Here is a 26,587-nt window from a genome sequence, read left to right on the forward strand (position 1 = left end):
AAACGACAAAATACAGAATACAGTCAATAGAGCCACAGATAACTTTATGACAAGCACAGTGCATAACAGAATGTGGCGAGCAGCTGCAGAACTCCTATATGCTGGATTCTGTGACAGGCACACCTCTACCCTATTGCTGTTTGGTCTGTGTGTGTGTGTGTGTGTGTGTGTGTGTGTGTGTGTGTGTGTGTGTGTGTGTGTGTGTGTGTGTGTGTGAGTGCATACATTCGATGCAATGCACATAGACATAATCACCTCATAATCTGCTTCAGTCCATTGTTCCGATACGTCAACCCAGCCGGCCGCTATCTATCATAATGCCTGTAGGTACTGCCATTACCTTTTCCGGATTTGTTTATCTATGTATCATGTGAAGTATCACAAGCAATGTATCAAAATTTCACTGATTTCCTGAAATAAGCTTTGCATTTGGGGATAATCTAGCACAGCTCTTTCTTATTGGATGACACATTATGTAGCCTATTCCTCTTTCTTTTTCTACTTTGAAGAAAAGAGAAGAGAGCAAAGTATCACTGCTTGAATTCACACTGAAATGTTTTTGTTTTTTTTTTCAAAATGAATTAATTCTTACTCAGTGTGCATCGGACTCAATGTGAAAGGGTTGTTTACATGACGAATTTCTTTCACATGAAAGGACCTTTTTCACAAGACTCCTCGGACACGTTTTACAGTCATCATATTTTGTAATCCTTGAAAGTTCTTTATATATATATATATATATATATATATATATATATATATATATATATATATATATATATATATATATATATATATATATATATTATTTGTATTTTTATGAACATTTATATGCATTTATGAATGTATTATATCACTTTTGCTTCAAATTCCAAAAAAAAAAAAAAAAAAAACTAAGTATCACTTATGTGAGGTGTTTGTAATGCAGCGTCTATAGGGTAAATTTGATGTTATTCTCTTTTCTGGCAGCCATCATTAGTCTCACACATTTTTTTATTTTTATTTTTTAATTTTTCTGAAAGTCTTGATAACACCATTGTGGAGTTTTTTCTTTTACTATTTTGGCAAATAAGAATGTAAAAAAAAAAAATATATATATATATATATATATATATATATATATATATATATATATATATATATATATATATATATATATATATATATATATATATATATTTGTTGTACTCTCCGATTCACTGAGCTCTAAGTTTACTCAATCATGATGCCTTCAGTTACTGAGAGATGCGGAAATGTGAAAAGGGTCTACAATATACGAATAAAAAAACGCATACAAAAATTTCGGATTTCAGTGTGCAAAGACCTTTAAAAACTGATTGTTTATATACCAACATCCAAATATGAACAGTGCAGTGGCTTACTTTACATCCAAAGGAAAAAAAAAAAAGATTTCCAAAGATGCCTTTTGTAAAAGAAATAATTTTTACCAATGAAGACAGCAGAAGTTGGTTTATTTTAATTATCTAGCAGGATACAGTTTACAGTTTATTTATTCATTCATTTTTTTTTTTTCTTTTCGGGTTTTTTAATCAGGGGTCGGCATCGCAGAATAAATTGCCAACTTATTCAGGATATGTTTTACGCAGCAGATGCCCTTCCAACTGCAACCCATCACTGGGAAACACACAGCACACACTCATTTACACACATACGCTATATGGTCAATTTTAGCGTACCAATTCAACTCTACCACATGTCTTTGGACTTGCGGGGGAAACTGGAGCACCCGGAGTAAACCAACATGAACACGGGGAGAACGTGCAAACTCCACACAGAAGTGCCAACTGACCCAGCTGAGGCTTAAACCAGTGATCTTCTTGCTGTGAGGCGAACATGCTACCCACTGTGCCTGTTTACGGTTTAAACATATTTAAAATGTTTCCTAAAATAAAACCTTTTGTGTTTAATTGGGGGAAAAGTTGTTTTGAATTAGATTTACCATTCAGAATTGAGTTTCCCAGACAGCTGTGCAATAATACTGTACAACATCCTATAAAAAAATCATCAAGACAGATATGTAATGCCCCATTCACACGGGGTGTCAGTGTCAACGCTTCCAATTCACTAAGAATAGGTGACGTCATGCATTGCCGAACTGCATTGTGGATCTGTCGGCACTGCTTCAGAGCCGTTGCTCGCTGCAAGAGTTGGGACTTTCTCAACTATTCAAGCGGCGATGGAAGCGTCAGCCAATCAGATCGCTGTATGCAAATACACCAGCTCAGACTATGGCCTATTGCTGACTAATTTTATTGGCTGACGCTGCTATGATGATCGTGTCAGCCCCAACTTCAGACACAACCTCTGTCAAGCGTTGACGCTGAAGCCCCGTGTGAATGGGGCTTAAGTGGTGTAAGAATTTAAGCTGGGCAATGTATGTACATCTGAATCCAATTCTGTGTGCTGATCATTACTCACTGAGCGGTTGATATATATATAAATGTATATTAAAAATATATAATCCAGAGCTGTGGCATAAAGGACAAGACTGAACCTTCTAGTACCCAAATGTCTGCAGATTTATGTAAGCACATTAATATCAAACCTTGACTGAACCTTTGTTGGACAGAAGGCTATAATAGCTGAGATTTAATGTTTTAAATCAAATGTTTTATGAGTGTTCAGCACCACTTCTGCAATGGGGAGGGGAAAAAAAGACTGCATTAGCTCAAAGAAGAAAGAAAAGGGTCTGAAACAAAGCCAGATCCTGCCAGCATAATACCACCAAAAGCCAACAGTGAGGCGGACTGGTGAGCTTCCAGCATGTATCTGGCATGTGCCACTGTCCCGACAGGGTTATCTGCTCTGAGGCAGAGATAATCAAGAAAAGCTCAACTGTCTCTGTGAAAGAAGTGATTCTAATCCCAATAACCCAGACCTCTGCATGGGGAAATCTATGCCGATCTGTCACTCAGCACTGCTCTCTGCTCTTATTGACAGCTAACATGTCTCCTGGCAAAAACATTCAGCTGGGCCACGGCAAGTGGTGACATTTCTGGGTTAGCACTTTCTCTTGAAATTATTAAAGACACAAAAGCTGGAATAGGGCGCTTAGAGTGTGCCCTCATTATGTTCATCACAGGAATGCGTCATTTTTCTTAGTGCAAACTTTGCTATTCTTTCTCCATGCGTTATTTCATGTTGACCAATTATTTTGAGACTGATATAATCTAGTGCGCTTTCGAAATTCAGTACTCATTGTTTTCCAGCAGAATTTCAATGATACTTTGTATGAAAACTCAAAGTTAGGCATTGGATGATAACCGTTTTTCAGTGATATTGTGATTTGAAAAATTCAAGGTTTTAAAACCACCCCAATTTTTCATGGTATATGTAATTTATTATTATTATTATTATTATTTAACTTTTTTTTGTTTGTTTCCTTTTGGGACAACAGTATCTCTGGCTGAAAAGACATCCAAAGATGCCATTCAATTGTAAAGAAAGCTGAAGTCAGTGATTCATTTGAATTATTTAGCCTAACATGTTTACTGTTTCAAAATATTTAAAATTTTTTCTCAAAAAAAAATTTATTGTGTCAAAAGAAAAAAAAAAAGCTTTTGATTTTTACCCAGACACCTAAAAAATAACATGTTTTAGAGCAGGAATCACAATACAGTGAAACCCTGATATATTTATCCAAGGTAGGGATGGGGAGTCGACTCTAAAATAGTCGATTTCTGGACTCTCAATTTATCTCGTACCGGATTAGACTCCATCGACTCCCAGTGTCGTGTCTGTATTGTCTAACCCACCTAAATGAAGCAGTTACATTCCACAGATATAATGCTGATTCTCGAGCATGATGAACACCAAAGGTGCCCGTTTTGAATTCATGCTCACAAGTCCTGCGCTTTTAAATTTCACAGCCATGAGCATTCTAGGCTATTATAGTGCTGGGATAAAGTTTGCTTTCACTTTCAAATTCCTATAAAGTACACTTTTTTGCATTTTGTTTTTAAAGATGATTTGCCTGCAATGTCAAGTTTGCAATGATATGTAGTATATGTGTGAGAAATTGGAGATGAGCAGATACTATTTGCAGATCGACCACTTACATTAGCACTGCATGTAAAAATGATGTTATGTTATTGGAAAATAAAATTTTATTTAACCCATGCCTATTTCACAAACAATCAAACAAACGAATAAATGAATAAACAAATACATACATACAGTAGGTGAGAGTTCAAAGTGACTATTATCGCCGCGTCATATACCGCCGCTGTTTGAAATAGCTGCCGCTCTGTTTATAGTGTATGACCGCAGTTTGTGAATAAGCAGCCAGGGGGCGCAAAGGGACGGGATGCGAACGGACAGAAATAGCCTTTACAGCAGCTTTAAATATGCTACTGTGCTTGTAAATGAAATTAAACAATAAGTCAAAGCATTATAATTCCTTCATTAATAATTTATAATTTAAAAAGCTTTGTTGTAAACTTTTTAAGTGCTAAGAGGACTCGTTTTGGAAAATAGAATTGAAGAAATAAAAGACAACTAACATGAAAGCACAAACATTCAGTACAAATAAGTAGTCTTAAATAAATAAATAAAGCAGTCTTTTAACCTAAATATAGAGAGATGTTCAGTGTTTGCTATTTTGATAGGACTAAGACAAGACTTTTTCATTTATGTTTTTATTTATGTTTTTATTTACATTTTCGTTGTTGATTATATTTTACTATCTTATTTAATGTCTGAATTATTGTACATAATAATAAACGAATAATGAAAATAAATTAATAATGAAAATAGGCCTAAATAGATAATTTATTTAAAGATATTGCGGCGAAACACTGACAAACAGTCAGGGGCATGGTCTAAAGAGCTTTAGTTGAATGCTGCTTCATCAAAAGCAACAACAACAAAAAATGACCTAACTTAAGCAGATCACTAAAAGTATAATAAAAATAATTTTGCCGCAGGACATAAATTAAGTCTTGCAGGTTTATTTTAAATTATTTAGTTTTAGTTCAGCTTTTTTTTTTTTTTTCAAAACGTCAATGTTCTCCTTTAAAGAAGCTATAACTGTTGTTTTGTTTTTTACTTAATGGCTCAGTATGTTTTGTATTTTAATTTCAATTTCAGTCACCTTGCATATGCGTGTGAAATATAAGCTAATGCGCACATAACCGCAGGAAAAAGAAGAAAAAGCTGTCAATTAGAGCCAATACATCAAAATGAGCTGTAATAAAATACAGCATGTATGTTAATAAAGGCAGAATGTGATCAAACTCAAGGTAAGGCTAAGATACAGTATGTGCTTGCTTTTTAATGCATTTAAAAAGATTTGCGGCTACTATGGTGTATAATAATGCTTTTTTTTTCTTTTCCTTTTTTGTATGGTAAAGGACAATGCACATTATGTTACTGATGTAAACTTAGGCTAAAACTTACCATTAATAAATGTGACCTACTTCAAGCAGATCACTTAAAGTATAATAAAAATAATGTTGCCACAGGACATAAATTAAGTCCCGCAAGTTTATTTTCAATAATTTAGTTTCAGTTCTGTTCAGTTTTTTTCTCAAAACGTCTGTTCTTCTTTAAAGTAAATTACATTTTTTTTTTACCTGTAATCTCTCTCTCTCTCTCTCTCTCTCTCTCTCTCTCTCTCTCAGTATTAAAACTGGGCGAGGATTAGAAAGAATACGATACTTGTTATATATTTTAAAATGTTATTCCTCTTGTCCAATTTCTGCATGCACATTTTTTCACTCGCTACTCTGCCAGGAACTTCGCGCCGCTGAAGAGCACCTTCAAAAATCTCAATCTCATGGCTCATTCTTCACTAATATAGAATTAAAATAATGGCGCGTTAGGTTCATTGTGCATTCCGCGGGTGCAACCAACAAGAGTTGTGCATTTCAGTTTAACTTTTTGAGCGTTAAAAGCAGTTCGGTGTTAGTTTTTATTTAAATATATGTACATACATGCATACATACATACATAAATACATACATACATACAAACATACATACATACATACATACAAACATAAATACATAAATAAATAAATAAATATAATGACAAAAGTAGCCAAATTTTTTTTTTTTTATTAACAAAATTTGATCATGTGGTTGTAGTTTTGTTTTGGCCCTGAACGCATTTAACTTCACCTGTAATATTCATTCTTCTTGTTTTTTTTTCAATAACTACAAAAAATACATCAAAATCAAGAAAATTGATTTCGTGAATTATACCAAATGAAATTTGTTTCAAAAACATGATTTAAAAAAAAAAAAAAAAAAAGCAAGGTTAAATGTTTAAAAACAGGTCTGACTCACTTATTTTCTCCGGTACGCCATCCCATTAACACAACCTTACCAAATCAATGAACAAATTGCACAAAACAAACAGTTATGTTCAAAAGTAAGTTACACTTTAAAATAAATCACATTTATGAGAGAGAGAGAGAGAGAGAGAGAGAGAGAGAGAGAGAGAGAGAGAGAGAGAGAGAGAGAGAGAGAGCAATATAATATGCTTTGAGGTCTGTCACGCTACTTTTGTTTTTTTATTTTAGGTTTGTTAATGCATGAATTATTAAAGTTAAACATTTCATGTCTGGGGTTAAATATTTATTTGTCATTAAATCTAAAATCTAGCTATTTTGTTTATTGATTGGCTGGAGCATCTGTTGCCATTAAAAAAAGAAGATAAAAAGAAATTAACAACCGGAGATTTGGGAAATGCCGTGCGTGACCGTCCACTACTCCAGATTTTTTCGTTCACTCCATAGGCCAAGTACTCAAGCATTAAAGATTTATATTAAGACGATATTTAGACAATTTTATTATTATTTGTTAAACGTGTGTAGGATCAACTGTTTTTTTTTTCTTTGATAATGAACTGCTACACATCTTCTCATTAAATATTTCGACAACAAATTGATGTTTTATTTTTTTTTTTTGTCTCCACGATTGCAATATAATTTTCTAAATGATCTAAACTAGACAACCAATATATTCTATAAAAAAATGTAGGCTGATAAATTTTATTTTGACTGCAGATGATTTACTGCTGTTTTGTGTGAACAGAGAAGAACTGTGCAATGTAAGGCTGCAAATGAGGCAGTAGCAGTGTAAAATGCAATATGATACAGCATGTTTAATCCTTGCGCTATATTAAGTGAATGTAAACGGAGTCGATTATGGAGTCGATTCCACCGACTCCAAAATTAGGAGTCGAGAATCAGATTAGACTCCAAAAAACCTGAAACCGAACAGTGCTAATTCAAGGTTATCATACTTTAAGATTCTTATATCTGCCCATGCCTACTCAAAATTGATTAAATGAAAAACATATTTACTGCAGTTACTATCATAAGATTTTGTAATCTTTTAAAGAAAAAGAATCAGGAGAAAGAAAAAAAAATAAAAATACAGATATCCTATAGGTTGTTTCCTGAAGTTTACATGAAGGACTTTAAGCCTTTTAGTCAGAAACACCATTATAATCATACATCATGTAAGATTGGGTAGTATTAGTAGAATTAATTTGGAATGTTTTGATTTAAAGTACTTTTATACACCCTGTCAAACACCTCTGTAATATTCTGTAACACGTACTGTGTTACAATTCCTAATAATTAGTGTCTTCGCACCAGCTACAGAAACTAGCAACCCAGAAACTATTTCCCCCATATCATTTTAATGGCTCTATAGAAACTCATTGGGAAAAGATGTTCATTACCGGTTTATTGCTACAAAAGGTACTTCCACTGTCAATTACACTACAATTTCAACATGCAATGCAGTCATATTTAAAAATGCATATATGCATAATGGTTTTTGCACAATATCTACATTCATATTTAATGCAGCTTTTCTCCAGATAAACATTTAAGTCCATTGGTTCTACATTTTCACAGTTAAAGATGTACAAAAAAGTATTGGGAAGAAGAAACATCTTAAACTGTGTTCAAGTGACTGCATGGACTAATCTATTGACTGAAAGGCGCACAGAAGCTTTGGGAGGTGCTGGATCAACAATGTTGTCTCTCCGGGAGCGCTTGTGGGTTGTGGCAGTCTGTTTAAATTCTTGACAACATGACAGTCCATGATCATAGTCCTACAGTGAGCGTCCCGGAGACCGACGAACGCTAAAGATTAATTATACGATTAGCTCTGCCTCGACACATTTGTATGAGGCCTTGGAGATCCAGCAAAAAAAAAAAAAAAAGCACTGCAGGACTCTGTCTAATCTGAGCCAGTGTGCAATACAGCGATCACATTGTGAGCAGACCACAGGAAACCCAATGGCTGTTTATTAGTGGACAAAAATAAATAAATAAAAGCTGCTATTGTGTTGTTTGTGATGGGGAATGGGTGGAAATGGGTCAGTCAAGCTGTTCAAGGCCTGAGATCGCCGATGTTGCAGAGAACCATTGAGGCTAATAACTTAAAGTTGCCATGAAATCGAAATGTACTATTCTTATTTATGTATTAGGGCTGGGCAATATAGCCTTTTAAATAAATCACAGATTTAAAAAAAATAATAATAATTAAAATTTGTCACCACTAGAAATGCTTGAAGATTATTAACCTATATTATGAGTATAATAATTTTATAATCAATAATTAGGACACTAAAAATGCTAGAGAATATTGCTATATGTCATTTTAAAGATGAAATTGAACAAGATCTATTTACAATTGCATACAAGTCTTTTATAATAGTAATTAAACCATTTTGTAAAGTTACAGTGGAAGTAAACTCATAATGATTGCAAAATTGGAGATATTTTTCAAGTTGATTTATTTCCTTATTAGTTTGTATGGTTTTATTCAACATGAACATACAATCAGAGCTTTATTCATTTCATATAAATGAGTGACGCTATGCTAGCGTGCACTACGCAAGTTGTTTGACATTTACGGAACCTAATAATGAATAATTTTTCTTTGCAGCTGGGTCTCATAATTTATCCGGAAACAGTAACATTAAATTTTAAGACAGTTTTTTAGCAAGCAAGTTGGCTTTATTGTCATTTCAACAATATACAGTGCACAGTGAAATGAAACGTTTCTCCAGGACCAAAGTGCTACATCAAACAACATAAATTGACAACATAATACAGGACTGTACACTACAATCAAAATGTATTATATATATATATATATATATATATATATATATATATATATATATATATATATATATATATATATATATATATATATATATATATATATATATATATATATATATGTCTTCTCTATTAATTATCTTATCCATTGCTTTTTTACCATCAAAAGTACAGGGTTAATATTAAAATTTTATTTAATGTTTCCCCCAACATATTACTTAAGGTATACTTATTTTGGACTGTGACCCTAGGTTTTGTTGATAAATTAGTTCAAGTTGTGTCATTAATTTAATGTATATGCATAATTATATCAGTGTAAAGCACCCTCTAGAAATTATCAATTTAAAAGACAGATATGTGAGGGGTGTACTCATGTATGCTGAGCGCTGTAAGTAATTGCTCATATTTATACATAAATTTCTGCTAGTACTAAAGCTAAACAAAGTACATCTAAAATGTAATAAATATTATTTAATGAGCATGAGATTAAATAAAACATACATTTAAGATAACAAATGACAGAAAGACAGATAAATAGACATATAGATAGATAAAAAACAATGTTTAATTGGTTGATTTAAACTAAAATAAAAGCAGTACAAAAATTTACGACATTATTAAAATTAATAAAACAACAAACAACAACAACATTAATATTAATATTAAAATAAAGCTAAACAATAACAGTATTAAAAAGGGAAAATGGAATAATAAAATAACCTAAAAGTCAAAGAAAATAGGATTTCAGTACATTTGCTGTCTTTAAAAGTGTATCAGATAATGATAATAATAATAATAATAATAATAATATAATAATAATAATAATAATAATAATAATAATAATTTGATTATATATTTGTAAAATAACAATACACTACAAACACATTGGACTTTAACATATAATTGAGAGAGCAAATTCTGTTATAGACATTTTTTTTTTCCATAAAAAAAAGAAATTAACACTATGTGAACAAAAAGTAAACCCAATTCCACCACTAGTTGCTGAGGTCCAGATGTAGCTGTGAAACCTAGACTGTCAGCTGGAGTGAATCTTTCCAATATTTTCTCTATGAGTCTGATATTCTAGAATCCAAAAGCAGCTGGAAAATGGATGGGCCCAAAAGAGCAATTACTAATAGTGTAGAAGCTGAGAGAGATTCAATATGTATATATGTATATTCAATATATATATATATATATATATATATATATATATATATATATATGGTTCTGCTGAGTTCTAAATGTGACCCGCACTCATGAACCCAAATATGTGATTCAGCTGAGACCCATTACTCATCATATGAAGCTACCAATATAATGTTTTAAGGATTTAAAGGATGATAGCAACAGTACTAAAGTTTCATTACAATGTATTTTGTAAACAAATCTCAGCCAGATTACCAGAATGTCTCTGTGATGCAACAATCTTCATGTTGCATCATTAAAAAAAATGGTGCAGCGGCTGATGACGATAGCCTGTTCAATTAAATTAGAGGGCATTCCCTGAAAGAGTTTCTGGCTGTGTTGATTACCATCTACAACTACATGGCAAGTAAATAATCTGACTCAAGCAATGAAGCATAAAGCATATAATGACTTTGTGTAGATAGTTGCAGATTTGAAACATGATCCAAAAACAAGCTTGAGGGTGTAAAAGCAAACAAAGTAATGAAGCTCTTATTAAGTAATGAATACAACAAAACAACTAAAACTAAATTAGGTTTGCCCCACACTGAAAAGTTTGACTGTGGTCCTGAGACATTGACCTCTCACTACAAAAATATTTAGAACATTTAGAATCATAGAAAAAACAAATGTATCTTAAAATGTCAAGTTCAAATGTCAAGTTCAAGTGACGATTCATGTCAGTGGAGAGCTTCTGACTTTCAACAATCTATAGCTATATGAGTGACAGGATGTAGCAATGTCAAGCGATGCAACAAATTTAAGAATCATCTTTATGCTAATCAAGCATCAACCATCATTAGAGCTCAAGTGATCCTCTCTCATCATGTGCTGTAGAACTACACAGACTGCTGTTTACTGCACATAAATAGCCGAATTGAGAGACAATGCAGTTTTTATTTTTTTTATTTTTTTGTTCATCTTGGTAATTAAGTGTTTTGTGTACTGATTCCACTTATATGTAGTGTTTCCTTCACAATAGCAGCACTTAATTTTTTATGCATCTCATGTTTAAATACACTATGAACAGCAGCAATGCAAATTTTTATTTCTTTATTCTCTAGATCACCTGGGGATACTCATCTCGAGGCCTCAAGAGATTATGCAACGCCATTGATGCAATCCAAGATCTGTGAAAAAAAGATGGTTTCCATAATCCTGGACCAGGCCGTATCCTGAGCAGATGCTCTGCCGGTCATGGAGGAGCGGAGAGCATGAGACTGATTATTGATAAATACTCAGGTGTGACTGGTAACGAGGTTTTATTCATTATCTTTGATAAATTTTGATTAAATCCCAACAGATGAGAACATTTTTAAGTTTTAGTTTACCCTACATCCTCTGACAAACTTCAGAGTGTCGAGATCCTTTCCGTGAGAATGATGTAAACCCCGGGACGTAAAACTCTGTGCGGCATTGGGTCCCAAATGAACTTTTACATGAAGAGTATGGGATCAGACATAAATCAAAACACTAATCTGATTCATTAACAAAATGTGTGACCCATTCCTGATTAGAAATACAGTCTAAATTTGACGGTCACTTAAAATTGGAGTCAGACTGAATTCGGAGCTGAAAACAAATGACGAGTTCGGATGCAAAATCCTCTAAATACATCATCATGTGAAGACCTCTTGTCTTGTAAATGAACATTTTCTACCAGCCAACACTGATTACTTTCAAAGGTTTCATTTTATATGTAATGATAAGGTTATAAAAATATATAAATCTGTCAAGTAAGTGGCAGTTTATTTTTCTGTGGTAACCCCTGATAAACCAGGGACAAAGCAGAAGAAAAATTAATGAATGAAATCTGTCAATAAGTGAATTAATCGATAACATTAAAACTGACATTAATTAAATCTTATCAATCTGTTGTCATTTCTGATATTTGGGATTGAGATTTAACAACGCGGGGAGGCGATCACAAATTGAGGAGTGGAGAAGGAAGGCGGGTTGGAGCGACAATGCGGGGAAGCCTTCACTTACTGAGAAGCGATCACAAACTGAGGACCAATCACAAACTGAGGAGCGGGAAAGGGGCGAGGTGGAGCGACAACGCGGGGAAGCCTTCACAAACTGAGAAGCGATCACAAACTGAGGAGCGATCACAAACTGAGGAGCTATCACAAACTAAGGAGCGGGAAAGGGGCGGGGTGGAGCGACAACGTGGAAAGCCTTCACAAACTGAGGAGCGATCACAAACCGAAACTGGCGAGAGTGTCAAGTAGACAGAAGTCATTAATTTCAATGAGAACCAGCGGCCAGGAACAGCGCGGCGCGTCTTCTCCTGTGTGGGCGTCGAGGAGAGTTGAAATCAAGTCAACTTTATGGTATGAGCTATGACCGGGCTATGACGCGGTTCGGTGGCAAGCAATCAGAATGAAGTAGTCCACCGCTTGACAGGTGTTCAGAGAACACAGACCTGTGAACTTTGGTTCCGACCACAGTTGTTCCCAAAAGTTTGAATATTGCGGTTGCCGTATTTTTTATTATTGAAAATCGCAAAGACGTGGGGCCCCCTAATCACACGGGGCCCCCCTGCGGTGCATGCCCTGTGGGCCCGTCCGCTACGCCACTGATTCTCACCATACTTAACGTTTTGGCTCTTGTTAATCCTCATAGCAGCTATGTGGGATAAAAAGAAGGCATCTGACTCTGCCTTTCATGAAACACAGTTGCCGTTTATAATAGTAAATCGGACTCAAAGTAGCATCGCTGCACAAAAATGTTATGAATGCATGCTACACTTTCGACTGTAAAGTGGGTTTTCTTTTTCTTATAATGCACCGTTTTGAGTTAAGGGACTCAAAAAAGCATATAACATATTATTTGATTTGCTCCTTCCGATTGGTTCTCCAGATATAGTGGCTTTTGCTGTCAAAGACAAGTGGCATTTAGCGGTTTTGCCAACAAACTGTTATTTCTGAATGTGCTGACGCTGAGATTTGGATGATTAGAAGCAAATACATTTGTTAATGGTGTACTACATGCCTAAAGCATTAATTGTTTGGAGGAGGTGGCGTTTAGCAGCTTTTGCATCTGAACACTTCAAAATGATATAATGACACCTAAACACAAAGCCATGACATCTTTCTTGATTGTTTGTGGATTTCCCTATTGGAATTTGGGAAGGGGTAAAATGTGTATTTTTTTTACTGTTGATCATCAGCATTAACCGAGACAGGTCTATGCAGGTCTATAGAGTAAAACAGCAGACTATATTGTGCATGCATGAATACACTTACTATATTCACTATGTTGTACGAGCTGAGCTGCTTATTTTGATTTTCTCAAACATATCAAGGTAACACACACACACCCTCTCTATACACTTCATAAAAGACAGAAACAAAGCCTTTTTTTCACTGTAAATGATAATCAACAGTAAAAAACAAAGACAAATTTGTCCTATTCCCAATGAGGAAAACCACCAACAATAGAGAATCCATGATTATACGGTGTCATTGCTTTATATATTAAAACAAAAAAAAATGTTGTCATAATGGAAGTCAATGGGGCAAAAACAGACTCTAACATAATAAAAGAGTAGAACATTTGCTCACATACCTCCACAAAAAAAAAAAAAAAAAAAAAAAAAAAAAAAACTGAATCATCAGCGTACATGCTACATGCGCTTAAATGTTTCTCTCTCCTCCTGCTGGCAGATATTTAACTTCAGAACATTAAAATTATAAATAAATTCCAAAAAATAACAAAATTATTTTCAGAAGCGCTAAAAAAGCTTACACCCATATAACTTCTGACCATTCATTGGCTGATAGAATTGAATCTTACTTTCTAAAATCTCAACAGAAGGTTTGAACTTAAATCTTATGTGACAAAAGATCAGATTAGTACAATCTTATATGAAAGGTCAGAATAACCAGTATAGCCATTCTAATAGTTACAGAACTGTGGTAATTATCTGGCAATCCCTATTAAACTGGTATTAACGTTCCTGTTTCCACAATTACATTGTCACTAACTCTTGTACTTATTTGGTCATCAATGAAAGATGAAGCCACAACAGGATAATGGAGAGAATCTCCATGGACAATTAGGGTCAACTATGCAACTATACAGGAAAAGGATCTGTATCTTCTTGTCATACAGTGACACATGATGACATATATAACACTGTAAGTGAAATGTTCAATATGAAACTGCTGTTGTGCAGCTGTGGGTTAATGATATCGGTAAACTTTGCTCATCACAATGGCTGCTGCAACTCCATCAGTCTCTCAGAGTAAATCAAAACTCACTGATTGCATCTCATTTCTTCTACTGTAAACAAACATTTATCAAAATGTGTCCCACAGAGGAACATAACCGTTCGGTAAAAACACACTTCTATGATGTCTCCCTTAAAACAATTATGTTTTTTTGCTCTAGCAAGCTTCTGTGTTTGCACTCCCATGAGCATATTTTATATTGTAGCACACAATCTGTGTTGTTTAAAAGTAGCAGCTGATAATAGAAAAAAATCCATTTAACAAAATAAGTGTTTTTTGCCTATTTAAAGCACATGGATGAATGAATGAATGAATGAATGAATGAATGAATGAATGAATGAATGAATGAATGAATGAATGAATGAATGAATGAATGGATGGACAATCCCTCAATAAACTCCAAATTACCATTTACTGATCATAATGTATTCATCTGCTCATGCCAAATGACTGCTTTAAAACTACAGTAATATCTGTTTGAATGGAGTAATAATTTTGTAACAAAATCTGGAATAATTAGAGTACAAACAAAAACTGAATGTGTCAAGTTAAAATAATAATTATTTCCCAAAATTAACCTGAATATATAAGTATACACTTGACAAAATTCAAGATACAAATAATTGCATTTCTGTAGCAATTTTATGACATATCAATTGTAACAGAGTTTGGAGAAATAAAACATTGCTGTGTGTTGTGTTGGATAGAGAACTTTTGTGGTTGCATGTTGTGGTATCATGTCCTGTTCATGGTTTGTTTAGAAACCTTTGGTCCACGTTGCATTTCAATTTCAGTTCACATGACAGTTTGTTTGGAAGCAGAGCAAGATTCTTCATATGAAACAAAATAAACCTGCCAAGTGTGAACACCCCCTTTTATTATTAAGGAGATTTCTACTTCTAGTGTAAGGAAAGTTGAATGCAAGGATACTCATGCAAGGATAACTTCAACTTCTGTTGAACATACAAACACGGAATAAATAAATAATAAATAAAGGTTTTGTTTTTGCCGTTGTCTGTGTCCACCTGACCACATCACAAGTGAACGTGCATATGGCAGATCTGCGTGAACAGAGGAGCGCAGTTATACAAATCTACATTTGTTAACAGACAGTTTGCTCTACTTATCAGAATTATGGGAGATGTCGGCCTGACAATATTTAATTGAACTTTTTAAATTGAATTGAATGAACTTTTTTTTTTTTTTAGTTTTATGTCTTATCCAGAATATAAAAATACAAATAAATGCACTTAGATAATTTACGTCATCATTACTATTGGAATGTGGAGAGAATTTCAACCAGCATAAAAAAAATAAATAAAATAAAAATGTTTCTGAAGACAATCCCCAACTTTGCCTTTAAGTGTTATAAAATTAATAGTGGTCTCACTTTATATTAAGTGGCCCTAACTAATATGTACTTACACAGGATTTAATAGTTTCTTACAATGTACTTATTGTGTAAATACATGTATTTACTGTGTATATATGTTTGATCAAATACATGTATGTAATTATATCTGTAATTAGCTTTTGTAATTACATTTGTTAATACACTGTTGACCATTCTTTACACCTTACTCACTTAAACCTACCCACACCACCAAACCTGTCCATAACCCAACCTCTATCCCAACTCAAAAGCACCACAGGTGTTCTCAAATACATTATAAACACAATAAGTACATTGTATTTATTTTTTGATGTAAGTACATAATAGTTAAGCACACTTCATATAAAGTGGGACCGAAATACTAAAGAAAGTTGATACAAAGGACCAGATTTACTAGCAGCTTGTACCAGCGCAATCTTTTTTTCCTGGTGTTAAAACAGTACTGTCTGTATTTACTAAACATGCAGAAAAACATCTGCACTGAAAAAGGTGTGGACACAGCAAATTTTGTGCCTGATGTGCTTAAATATGCATATATGCAAGAGGTTCTCAGTCAAACACAAATTTTATGGGAGAGGAGTATTTTTTATTTATTTATTGTAAATATTTCATCAATGATTAATCAATTTTGACTAAAGTGAAGGGTATATTTTCTAATGCCAAAGGCACCTGCATTAAGTGTAAAAGGTTTTTAGCAAGACATTATTCATAAAAATTTAAGTAGTACATTCATATTGTGTGTGTTTGGGCTGTGTTGGAGTGTGTATTTGTGTACCTTGAGATGTAAAAATAGTTTAATAGCTGGTGGATAAACACTGACCCAAAGGGCAACAGTTGTATCCTAAATGCGTTCATGAAAACTTGAAAATAGAAAAGGTTTATTTGTTTTCTAATATTGGGGTCATTTTACAAAAAGTCAGCAAACTATTAAATAAAATCAAACATGGAGTGTATAAAAATCCTTTTGTATGAGAAACTACTTTCTTCCACAATTCATTTACATCTGCAACTGACGTCACAACAGCAGAAACTGTTACTATTTCATCATTTTAGAGCTAGTATTTTAACGATTTTCTAGCGTAATGTCAAAAGTGATGACAAAACAGGTGATTTTGCTCACATTTTAAGATTATAAGGTTGAACGGCATGAAATGCCACCAGTCTACAGAGATTTCCCAGTATGTTTATGTTGTAATCAGAAGATCCCAATAATTAGCCCCGAAAAAAGCCTAAGCAGTGTAAACACTACCAGATTATCGTTGTGCTAAATGCATGCAGGTATTTCTTCTTTCTTTCTTTTACTGAACTAGTCTGCATTCACAAAAACAGTAGACTCATTAGTAACAAACCAATAACTCAGAGTTATACAAAGAGTGGCCAACACAAAATACATATGATGTCACCACATCAATATGTTCCCTTTGCCACCATGCTTGCTTTTGCCGAGACAGTAGTAAGTGTGCCCTTAGCTTTTGACCTCTGGGTGGCGCTTCAACCGTAGATTTTCAGCTTTGCCTTTTTACAACACTACATTGTACGCTTCTTTATGTGTAACTTATGTGATGTGTTTTTAATTAAAATATATTTTTGTTTGGTTGTTTTATATTTATTAGTAATAAACATGCTTTTACATTTTTCCTGATATGTGAGTCACATCTTCCTTTTAATAAACTATGATTACATAGTATAAATACAGTGCTACAACATACAAAAAAGGAAGTGATCGACTTGGAATGTCAATTAACAGTTTAATAATGATTTGGTCAGCTGTAGTTAGAAATTATGCTGAGCTTTTCTCCTCTAATGCTGCATTCACTCAAGATGTGAAAGAAGGGTCAAGCATGAGTAATTTACCTGTTAGGTCAATGCAAAGACACGAATAGACATCCTGCATCACGATACGTGCGAATGACACAGTACGAGTTGAGCTTTTGTACAATTAACGCACAAATCACTCGAGTTGGAAAACCTCAACTTCAGTGAACATTCGCGCCACACTAAGCAATCAGAAGCCATCTCTGGTAGGGGGCATGATTATGACGTAGTGTCTGTTGTTGTTGTCCCGGGGGTAAATCCTCCTGCTAACACTGGACAACAGTTCATCAAACTTCCATCATCCAGGTATAGTTTTTGAAGGAGTTGATGAACTCAAAGAGCTGGGTGCGCCTCTGAATGGATCTAGTGGACTCAAACATGGCTCCAAACAAATCAACCCTGTTTTTTAGCTGTCCTAAGGCACATAAACACAGTTATTCTCTCAATACAATCCATGTTAGCTATTTAGCAATGATGCTAGCGCCACCAGGCAGAGAGAAGCCCCACCTATGACGCAAATCTGCATCTATTGTGAAGTGTATTTGACTCTCAAATTTAGCAAGTAAACTCCAAATTTCATGAATAACACAATTTATTCAAACGTTCTACTTCTGGTATGAACACAGCATAAGGGCTTATTATGCAGTCTCTGTCACCATCTTGTGGATGAATAACATCAATGGTCTTTTTTCTGATGAGTATAACAGACTGATGAATGCCGATGTGCTGTATCTCCGAAATTTTATATATTTAAATAAGGCACTATCCTTATAAATAAACTGCAGAGCTGCAGTCTAAACAACTACATTCTCATCTAAAAAGGCCTCAAAAGTACATTATGTTGTCCAACAGCTGCAATATTTGCCAAACTGTATCAGTTTATTCACCTGCTGTCACTCTATGTGGACGGAGTAATAATCAAAACTGAAGAGGATGTCAACAGGGCTTAAACCTAACCCTGGTCAATAGGAGAAGTAACAATCTCAAACTTACAATAATAAATCTTTAAGACTGAGCTTCTAATTCTTATTCAGAACTTGCCTGGGATTGCTTACAACATGAATGCACTTATTTCAGTTTAAGCAACGTTTGAGAAAATTTCATCCTCCTTCTGATTTAAGAGCCTACTGATTGTAGCTCTCCATTTTTATTCTCCTCTTCGTTCCTATTTCACCTCTGGCTAACATGCAATACACAGTGGCAGATGAAGTTAGTCATTTTACAGTTGTTCCCAACAGTCTGCACACATGCTGGTCCTCTGGCTATGAGGTTTCTCCCACATGTCTCTGCTGGAACACAAGACATCGGTTGAGTCCAAGCCTCTTCAGCAGAAACCTGCTCCTGGCGAGGTATCTGACAAACCTGCTGTTGACAAGCTTCTCCCTAAACACTAACTTACACTAATCCAGAACCAGTGCATTCAAATGGAGGAAAAAGGGGAGTAGAACCTGCATGAGGCTATAAGTAAAAAGGAAAAAAGCTCTCTTGCCATTTTATAAAATAGTGAACAGGTGCTTTGTGATGAATGAGAAATGCTTTTCTCTCAACTGCCAAGTCTTTCATGTTTGGATGGGATAGAACCTTACACATAAAAAAATAAATAAAATAAATAAATAAATAAAACAAAAGCTATGTTCTGAACTGCGTCATGCTCTTTGAATGTAAAATAGTATAATGTTAGTCAGAGAGAGAGAGAATTTCAAAGAGGTCTTTTTGATCATGGTTCATGAAAGTGGCTTGACAAAACAAATGTGCATCTGTTAATCTGCCTGCATCAAAACAATCATCTGTCATTAGACTATACTAGCTTTTGTTGACACTCACACATACACACACATATATTAGGGTTGGGCGATGTCTTCTGGGAGGCTTGGGATGTCTGAATATCACGTTCAACAAGTATAGTGAGAAGAGATCCAGAGCTACATCCTTCATAAACTCTTCAATGTGCACTGCTCCCTCTCTCTCTCTCTCTCTCTCTCTCTCTCTCTCTCTCTCTCTCTCTCTCTCTCTATATATATATATATATATATATATATATATATATATATATATATATATATATATATATATATATATATATATATATATATATATGAATGAAATGTAAAAAGATAGTGACCTTCAAAATACACTGAAAACTACTTGTTGTTTAAATTTATTTTAAAACTGACTTCTAATATAGTTGAAAAAACTGAATCCAGTATTAATGAACATAATGCAACAAACACACATACATAATTATTTCACTCACTGGCGAATTTATTAGGTACACCTTACTAGTTCTGGGTTGGACACCCATTTGCCTTTAGAACTGCCTTAATCCTTCGTGGCATAGATTCAACAAGATACTGGAAATATTCCTCAGAGATTTTGGTCCATATTCCCATGAAAGCAAAATACATTGCCGCAGATTTGTCAGCTGCACATCCATAAAGCGCATCTCCTGTTCCACCACATCCCAAAGGTGCTCTATTGGATTGAGTTCTGGCGACTGTGGAGGCCATTTGAGTACAGTGAACTCATAGTCATGTTCAATTAACTAGTCTGTGATGATTTGCACTTTATGACATGGCGCATTATCCTGCTGGATGTAGCTATCTGAAGATGGGTACACTGTGGTCATAAAGGGATGGACATGGTCAGCAGCAATACTCAGGTAGGCTGTGGTGTTGACACGATGCTTAATTGGTACTAATGGGCCCAAAGTGTGCCAAGAAAATATCCCCACACCATTACACCACCACCAGCCGAAACCTTTGATACAAGGCAGGATGGATCCATGCTTTCATGTTGTTGATGCCAAATTCTAACCCTACCATCCAAATGTTGCAGCAGAATTCAAGACTCAACAGAACAGGCAACCTTTTTCAATATTCTATCGTCCAATTACTGGTGAGCCTGCAGCAGATTAACTGCTGCCACATTAGAGTTTGAGCATGCGATATGCTGTCGTGTGGCGCTGCGAAAAGGGGCGGGATTAAACAAGTTTATTAGACATTTAAAAATGCGAGCGATTGCTCCATGTTTTAAATTTTTGTCCAGAGATGTCATGTTTTGATCCTCGATTGGTCACACGCAGTCTACATGTCTACATGCCTTAATGCATTGAGTTGCAGCCATGTCACCCTGGAGCCCAAGACCGGTTACTCACTGAAGCTAAGCAGGGCTGAGCCTGGTTAAACCGAGGTCCTGACTCTCTTTGGTCATTAAAAATCCCATGGCAATTCTCGTGAAAGAGCAGGGGTTTAACCCTGGTGTCCTGGCCAAAGTCCCTCTATCGGCCCATACGATCATGGCCTCCCAATCATCCCCTTCCACCGAATTGGCTCTATCACTGTCTCTCCACTCCACCAATAGCTGGTGTGTGGTGAGCGCACTGGCGCCGTTGTCTGCCAAGTGGATGCTGCACACTGGTGGTGGTGTGGAGAGACCCCCCCCCCCCCCCCCTCATGATTGTAAAGCACTTTGGGTGTATAGCCATAAACAATAATTGCGCTATATAAATACACATTACATTACATGTGATTGGCTAATAAGAAATTTGCATTGGCAACAGTTGGACAGGTGTACCTAATAAAGTAGCAGGTGAGTGTATTGGTGAATGTTCTTTTTTTATCAAAATGGTAAAAAAAAATAAATAAAAAAAAATAAATCTACTATGTTGGTTACTTTGTCTTAAATGAACTTTACATCAGCTACTGTAAGTCTTATAACCCTTAAAACTATATCCTGGTTCTTTAGCTGCCTGGGACATTACTCACTACCCTCACCTTTAAGGAGTCATTGTCCCTTTGCACTGTTAGAAGGCCATCTCAGCCAGTAAGGGCAAAGTACTAAATATTAGCCTATTAAATCAGAGCAATGTAAAGATTTTTTTTTTCTTTTTTTACACACCAGCCATCTCTGCTGAGCATCTAGTGAATCTGCACTCCAAGCCAACTTGTTAACCTTTATTTTGCATTCTAGTCACTCCACGAATATGATTTTATTTTATCTGGAGAATTATCTTTCAGCAATCAAAACACTGGCTTTGAAGACATTTGAACAATTGTTTTGAGAATTAGTCTAAGAGTGTAAATAAGTCAGATGATGAATATATGGTATGTTACAGTATGGTAAAGTCAAGATTTAATCCCTGGAATTTCCCAATTAAAAATAAAATACTTAAAATATATTTTATACTATTCTTTAATAATTATATTATATTATATTATATTATATTATATTATATTATATTATAGTTTATATTATATCATATTAAATAAATATGTTGTTCTTTTATGCTATTCCAGAAGATAGAGATTTATCTGTGTTAGGTATAAAAAATGTTCGCTTAGAGCCAAACAGAATATTTATAGGGCAGGTAGAATGCATTGATATCTACTTGCAAATGTGCTTACAATCATCACATAGTCTACTGAATCTTGTAGGACCATAAAAAAATTGAGTGTGAAGCAAGCAGACATTGAGCAGACAGTATCATAACAATAATGCCTGCTACTGTATATGACATGGAATTGCAAACTTAGTCCCAAATTGGATACTTATGCACTGCTTTATTTGTTTTGTTAAATATATATTAACATACTAAAATATATAATTTACATACTGAAAAAAATAAAATTAAAAAAAAGATTAAGTGTAATTTGAATATACACTTTAAATGTTGCACTTTTCAGCTGATGAAAAGTGTAAAATGCTTCACATGAACACAACTTTGCTTATGTAGTGGAAAGGGATGAGGTTCCTCTGTTACATTTCTTTATTCTTTTTGAATTGCACTAACAAAATTCTCTTACAGAGATGATAACGTCACCCCCTGATAGGGTAGTAATAGTGTACATTGTAGTGGTGGGACAAAATATTGATTTATTGTGAATTTGTGATATTTCCGGCTGTGATATTATTGATACTCTGGCGCCCAAGTATCGGTATTTATCTAAATGTACAAAATATCTGAATATATTAAATCTGTCTAACACTGCACCTGTTTTACTGCTTTTGGCTGTAGTACACAGTCGCTACACGCCACTTCTCCTAATGCCAGATCAACAATTCATCAGAGATGCACCGGTGTCATTTACACCACTGACAGATGAGCCATTGCAATGGTGAAAATGGTGGCATATGAATACTTTCTTCTGTCCAAGCTGGACCAAGGTATTTGTTTCTTTCAGACATCCCACCTCTCCTGGAAGCTTCTGCTAGTTTTTCCCTTACAGAAACGCTTTCATTCTGACAGATATTTCTATTAAAGGAGATGTCATGTGCCCCCAGTCAGTGCTATAAGATTGCATACAGAAATATGTGCTCAACCTGTTTTTTTTCTGCCTAAATTTATTTGAGATTAAGATATAAAAAAAGACATGAACATATTATTTTAAAGACCTTGTGTTTATTTAACAATTACAGACCTTGGGAAAATCTTGTAGATGGAATTATGAAAACTTTGCCTGACAATACTAAAGAATAAAAAACTATTTTATTGTTATTTTTTTTTTTTTTTATAATTGATGACTAAATAACTAATCTTCACTGCTGGAGACATCTTAAGTGCTCAGAGGAGACTGTGCTCACCTCCCTGAGCATTCTGATCAGTAACTGTTTTTGAAGAAAAAAAATATTCATTTAGTGGGTTGCGTCATTTTACATTAAAAATAAACCAGGGCTCAGCATAAAATGTTTCATGTTTACATAAAATAAACATCAAGTTGTAATAAGTGTCTTAAGATTACAGAAATCCAGAAAGCAATGAAAAGCTATTTTGACAGGTTTTCTTAAATGTCTATTTTAAAATTGAGATGCTGCTGCGATGACTAATTTAATTCAGTCACAAACTGCTCTCTGCACATCAGCATTTTTGAGCTTGTTTGAAAGCTGTGCACTTGTTTTACATTGCTGTAGTTCAATACAGCATGTGCTGATAATAAAAGAAATGCATATTATAACTTTTTGATGCATTTACCCTTCTTCATTTACAAAATAGTGATTTATTGTGAATGTTTTTCTTACTGTATTTAAATATATGGAAGAACTGCTTTTATAATCAATATCTGAGTGGTATGGGTTAACTTGTTTCTTTGGACTCTTGTTAATCTGTGTCCCGTGCTCACACATGTACATCTAAAGATTTCACCAAAAAATTAATACAATGATGACAAATCAATGTTCCTTTAATTTTATGCAAAATAATATTACTTAAATCGCAATCTTTCAATGTAAAATCTTGGTCACATTTGCACCAGATTCAGTGTTTAAACTACCAGACACTAATGTGTTTTTCTTTGTTTTTTTGTTGCTTTTGGACACCTAATGTCAAAAAAAGTATATATATATATATAAATATATTTTAAAAACATTTTATTTAATATAGTGTTATTGCTTGCTTTTGTAAGTTTAATTTTATTTTTTTTTTTTCATTGCTGTGCGTGCATGATTGTTTTCATTTTTTGTGAAATCTTTAGAAGTACATGTGTGAGCATGGAAAACACAATAACATGAGTTCAAAGGCACCCTTAAGAGTCTACAACCATAATAAAACACGGTTTGACCAAACTGCAAAAAAATTATCGAAAGCTCAGTTTGATAGATCATGTCTCGTCCTATGACTAGGGTGGGGTACCAAAACCCATTATAGCACTGGTAACTTTGTAACCGGTATGTACCGGACAGAGTAAGCATATGAATTTTGGTGCCTATAGGCAGACATAGGTACATGTTATCACACCATCTCTAAACATTTATTTCTAAACAACTTTGAGGAATATGGACAGGCGATGTCAGGCATTTGTTCTTGTTTCTTAGGGAACTGACACACACAACGCATGCAGTACAGCGCATTCGTTGAGCGAGAGAAAATCTCAGATCAACACGCATGATCGCGTTCATCAAATTTGCTTAAACTAAATGGTTTAAAGCATATTTTACAAGCAAGGATTCTCACAAAGCAACATGAAGCAGATGCTTTACAAAAGTTGCATGGAAGGGGGAAACATCAAATTTAATGACACATTTGAGGCCTCATGCAATCAACTTAAAGCCAGAGAAATGCACTGTCTCTAAAAGCTTGCAACATCATCAGGCACTTGCAATGAGTACATACATGGACACCAATGCTCTGATTTTAATATGATTAAGACAATACTCTGATAAAGAGTCTAGACTACCATGTAAATAGTAGTTTTTGATTACCTTAAAGGACCACAGACACCTGAGTCACGAAATGCGGAGGTTTTTGCTTTCCAATCAACGTGCGGTATCGAATTCCATTAAAAGAGCACTCTTCAGCCAGTCCTCACTTAATGCTCGCATCAAATACCCATTTGTAATGGAGGGATAAATCAAATGTTCCTGAATGAACGTGAAACTGCAGTTCAATCGAAAAATTTAAAATGAAGAAACCTGAAATTACATATAACTCTGGAGGTAACATGGATAGTGTGGTGATGCAATGACGTTAATTGATCTATGTACTACGACATTTAAGACGTGATCATCAAAGGAACATTCAAAAAGCAACTCATGTAAACACCTTGAATATAATATTGTCTTATTCAGATTAAGGCAAACCATTAGATTACTGATAACCATGTAAACACAGTCACAAGCACCAACCTAGAAAAAAAAAAGGAGTTCAGTATTTTGATGACAGCCTTTCCACACGTTAGTAGTAAGCTAATGGAATTTCATAATGCAAATCTTAAATTCATCCAACAAATGATTAAAGGAAATATATTAATGTAATTCAAACTTATAAAATATGAATATATTTTATTTTTTACTTTAATTGTATTGTTGACTTAAAATATATTTTTTAAAGATTTTAACAAATAAAGTATTTTTCTAGACTCATCCACAATAATCTTGTGGCTCAAAAGTATAGTTTCAAAAGTATTCGTTTTTGGCACCGGTACCATTTTAAAAATAATAATTTAGCACAAGTATCGAAATAACCCCAAAGTATACCCAACCCTACTTATGACGTGCCTCTTCTCTTTGCGAATTTGAATCCAGTGAACGAGTGTTGTTTATTTTAGCTTAATTTTTAACATTTTCTTTAGAAAAAACTGGGACAAAGACTGCGATATATACGTAGACTATTTAGTGGAACATTGTTTTGTCATTTCGAACTACCCTGAGAAAATATTAGCGTGTGAGTTTTTAGACACAGGTTAACACGAGTCCATGAGACACAAGTTAACATGAGTGTACAGCTATAATAATCGTGGTCTGATCAATTGCGATAAAGCATCTTGTTGTCATTCAGAGCTATTCTGAGTAAATATCAAGGTGAGTGTTTGTAGAAACATATTAATGTGAATCTATAGATCAAGTTAACACGAGTCTATGGAAACAAGTTAACATGAGTCCACATACAAAGAAATACATATGTTGACTGATAAATATATCAAAACCGAGACTGACATGTGTAGTTCTCAATAGCTCAGTTAGATCAGTCACTTGATACTTGTGCTGAACCTTTTGACTACACGAGTTTGAATCCTGTTGATGAAATGTAAATTATACAATTTTTTTATATATATATTATTTTTGGTTATATACTGTTCTGCCACACAAATATTGAAATCAATAATGTTTGCATTGACACTGACACTAAGTAATAAGAATATTTATTTGGTATGGGCATGTTTTTTAGCTGCGAAAAAGTGACAAATCTGCCAATCTGCAAACGTTAATGGTTTACATCTTGAAAAGGTCACCAGTTAAACCGTAACATGGGGCAAAATACCATGATAATAGTGTATAAGTGCAAATGTGAAACATGTCTATTAGGCTACAACTACTATTATTTCACAATTAAAATGAAGAAGAAAAAGGTATAGC

Source organism: Danio rerio, chromosome 7 (assembly GCF_049306965.1).
Source record: "Danio rerio strain Tuebingen ecotype United States chromosome 7, GRCz12tu, whole genome shotgun sequence".
NCBI classification, from domain to species: Eukaryota; Metazoa; Chordata; class Actinopteri; order Cypriniformes; family Danionidae; genus Danio; species Danio rerio.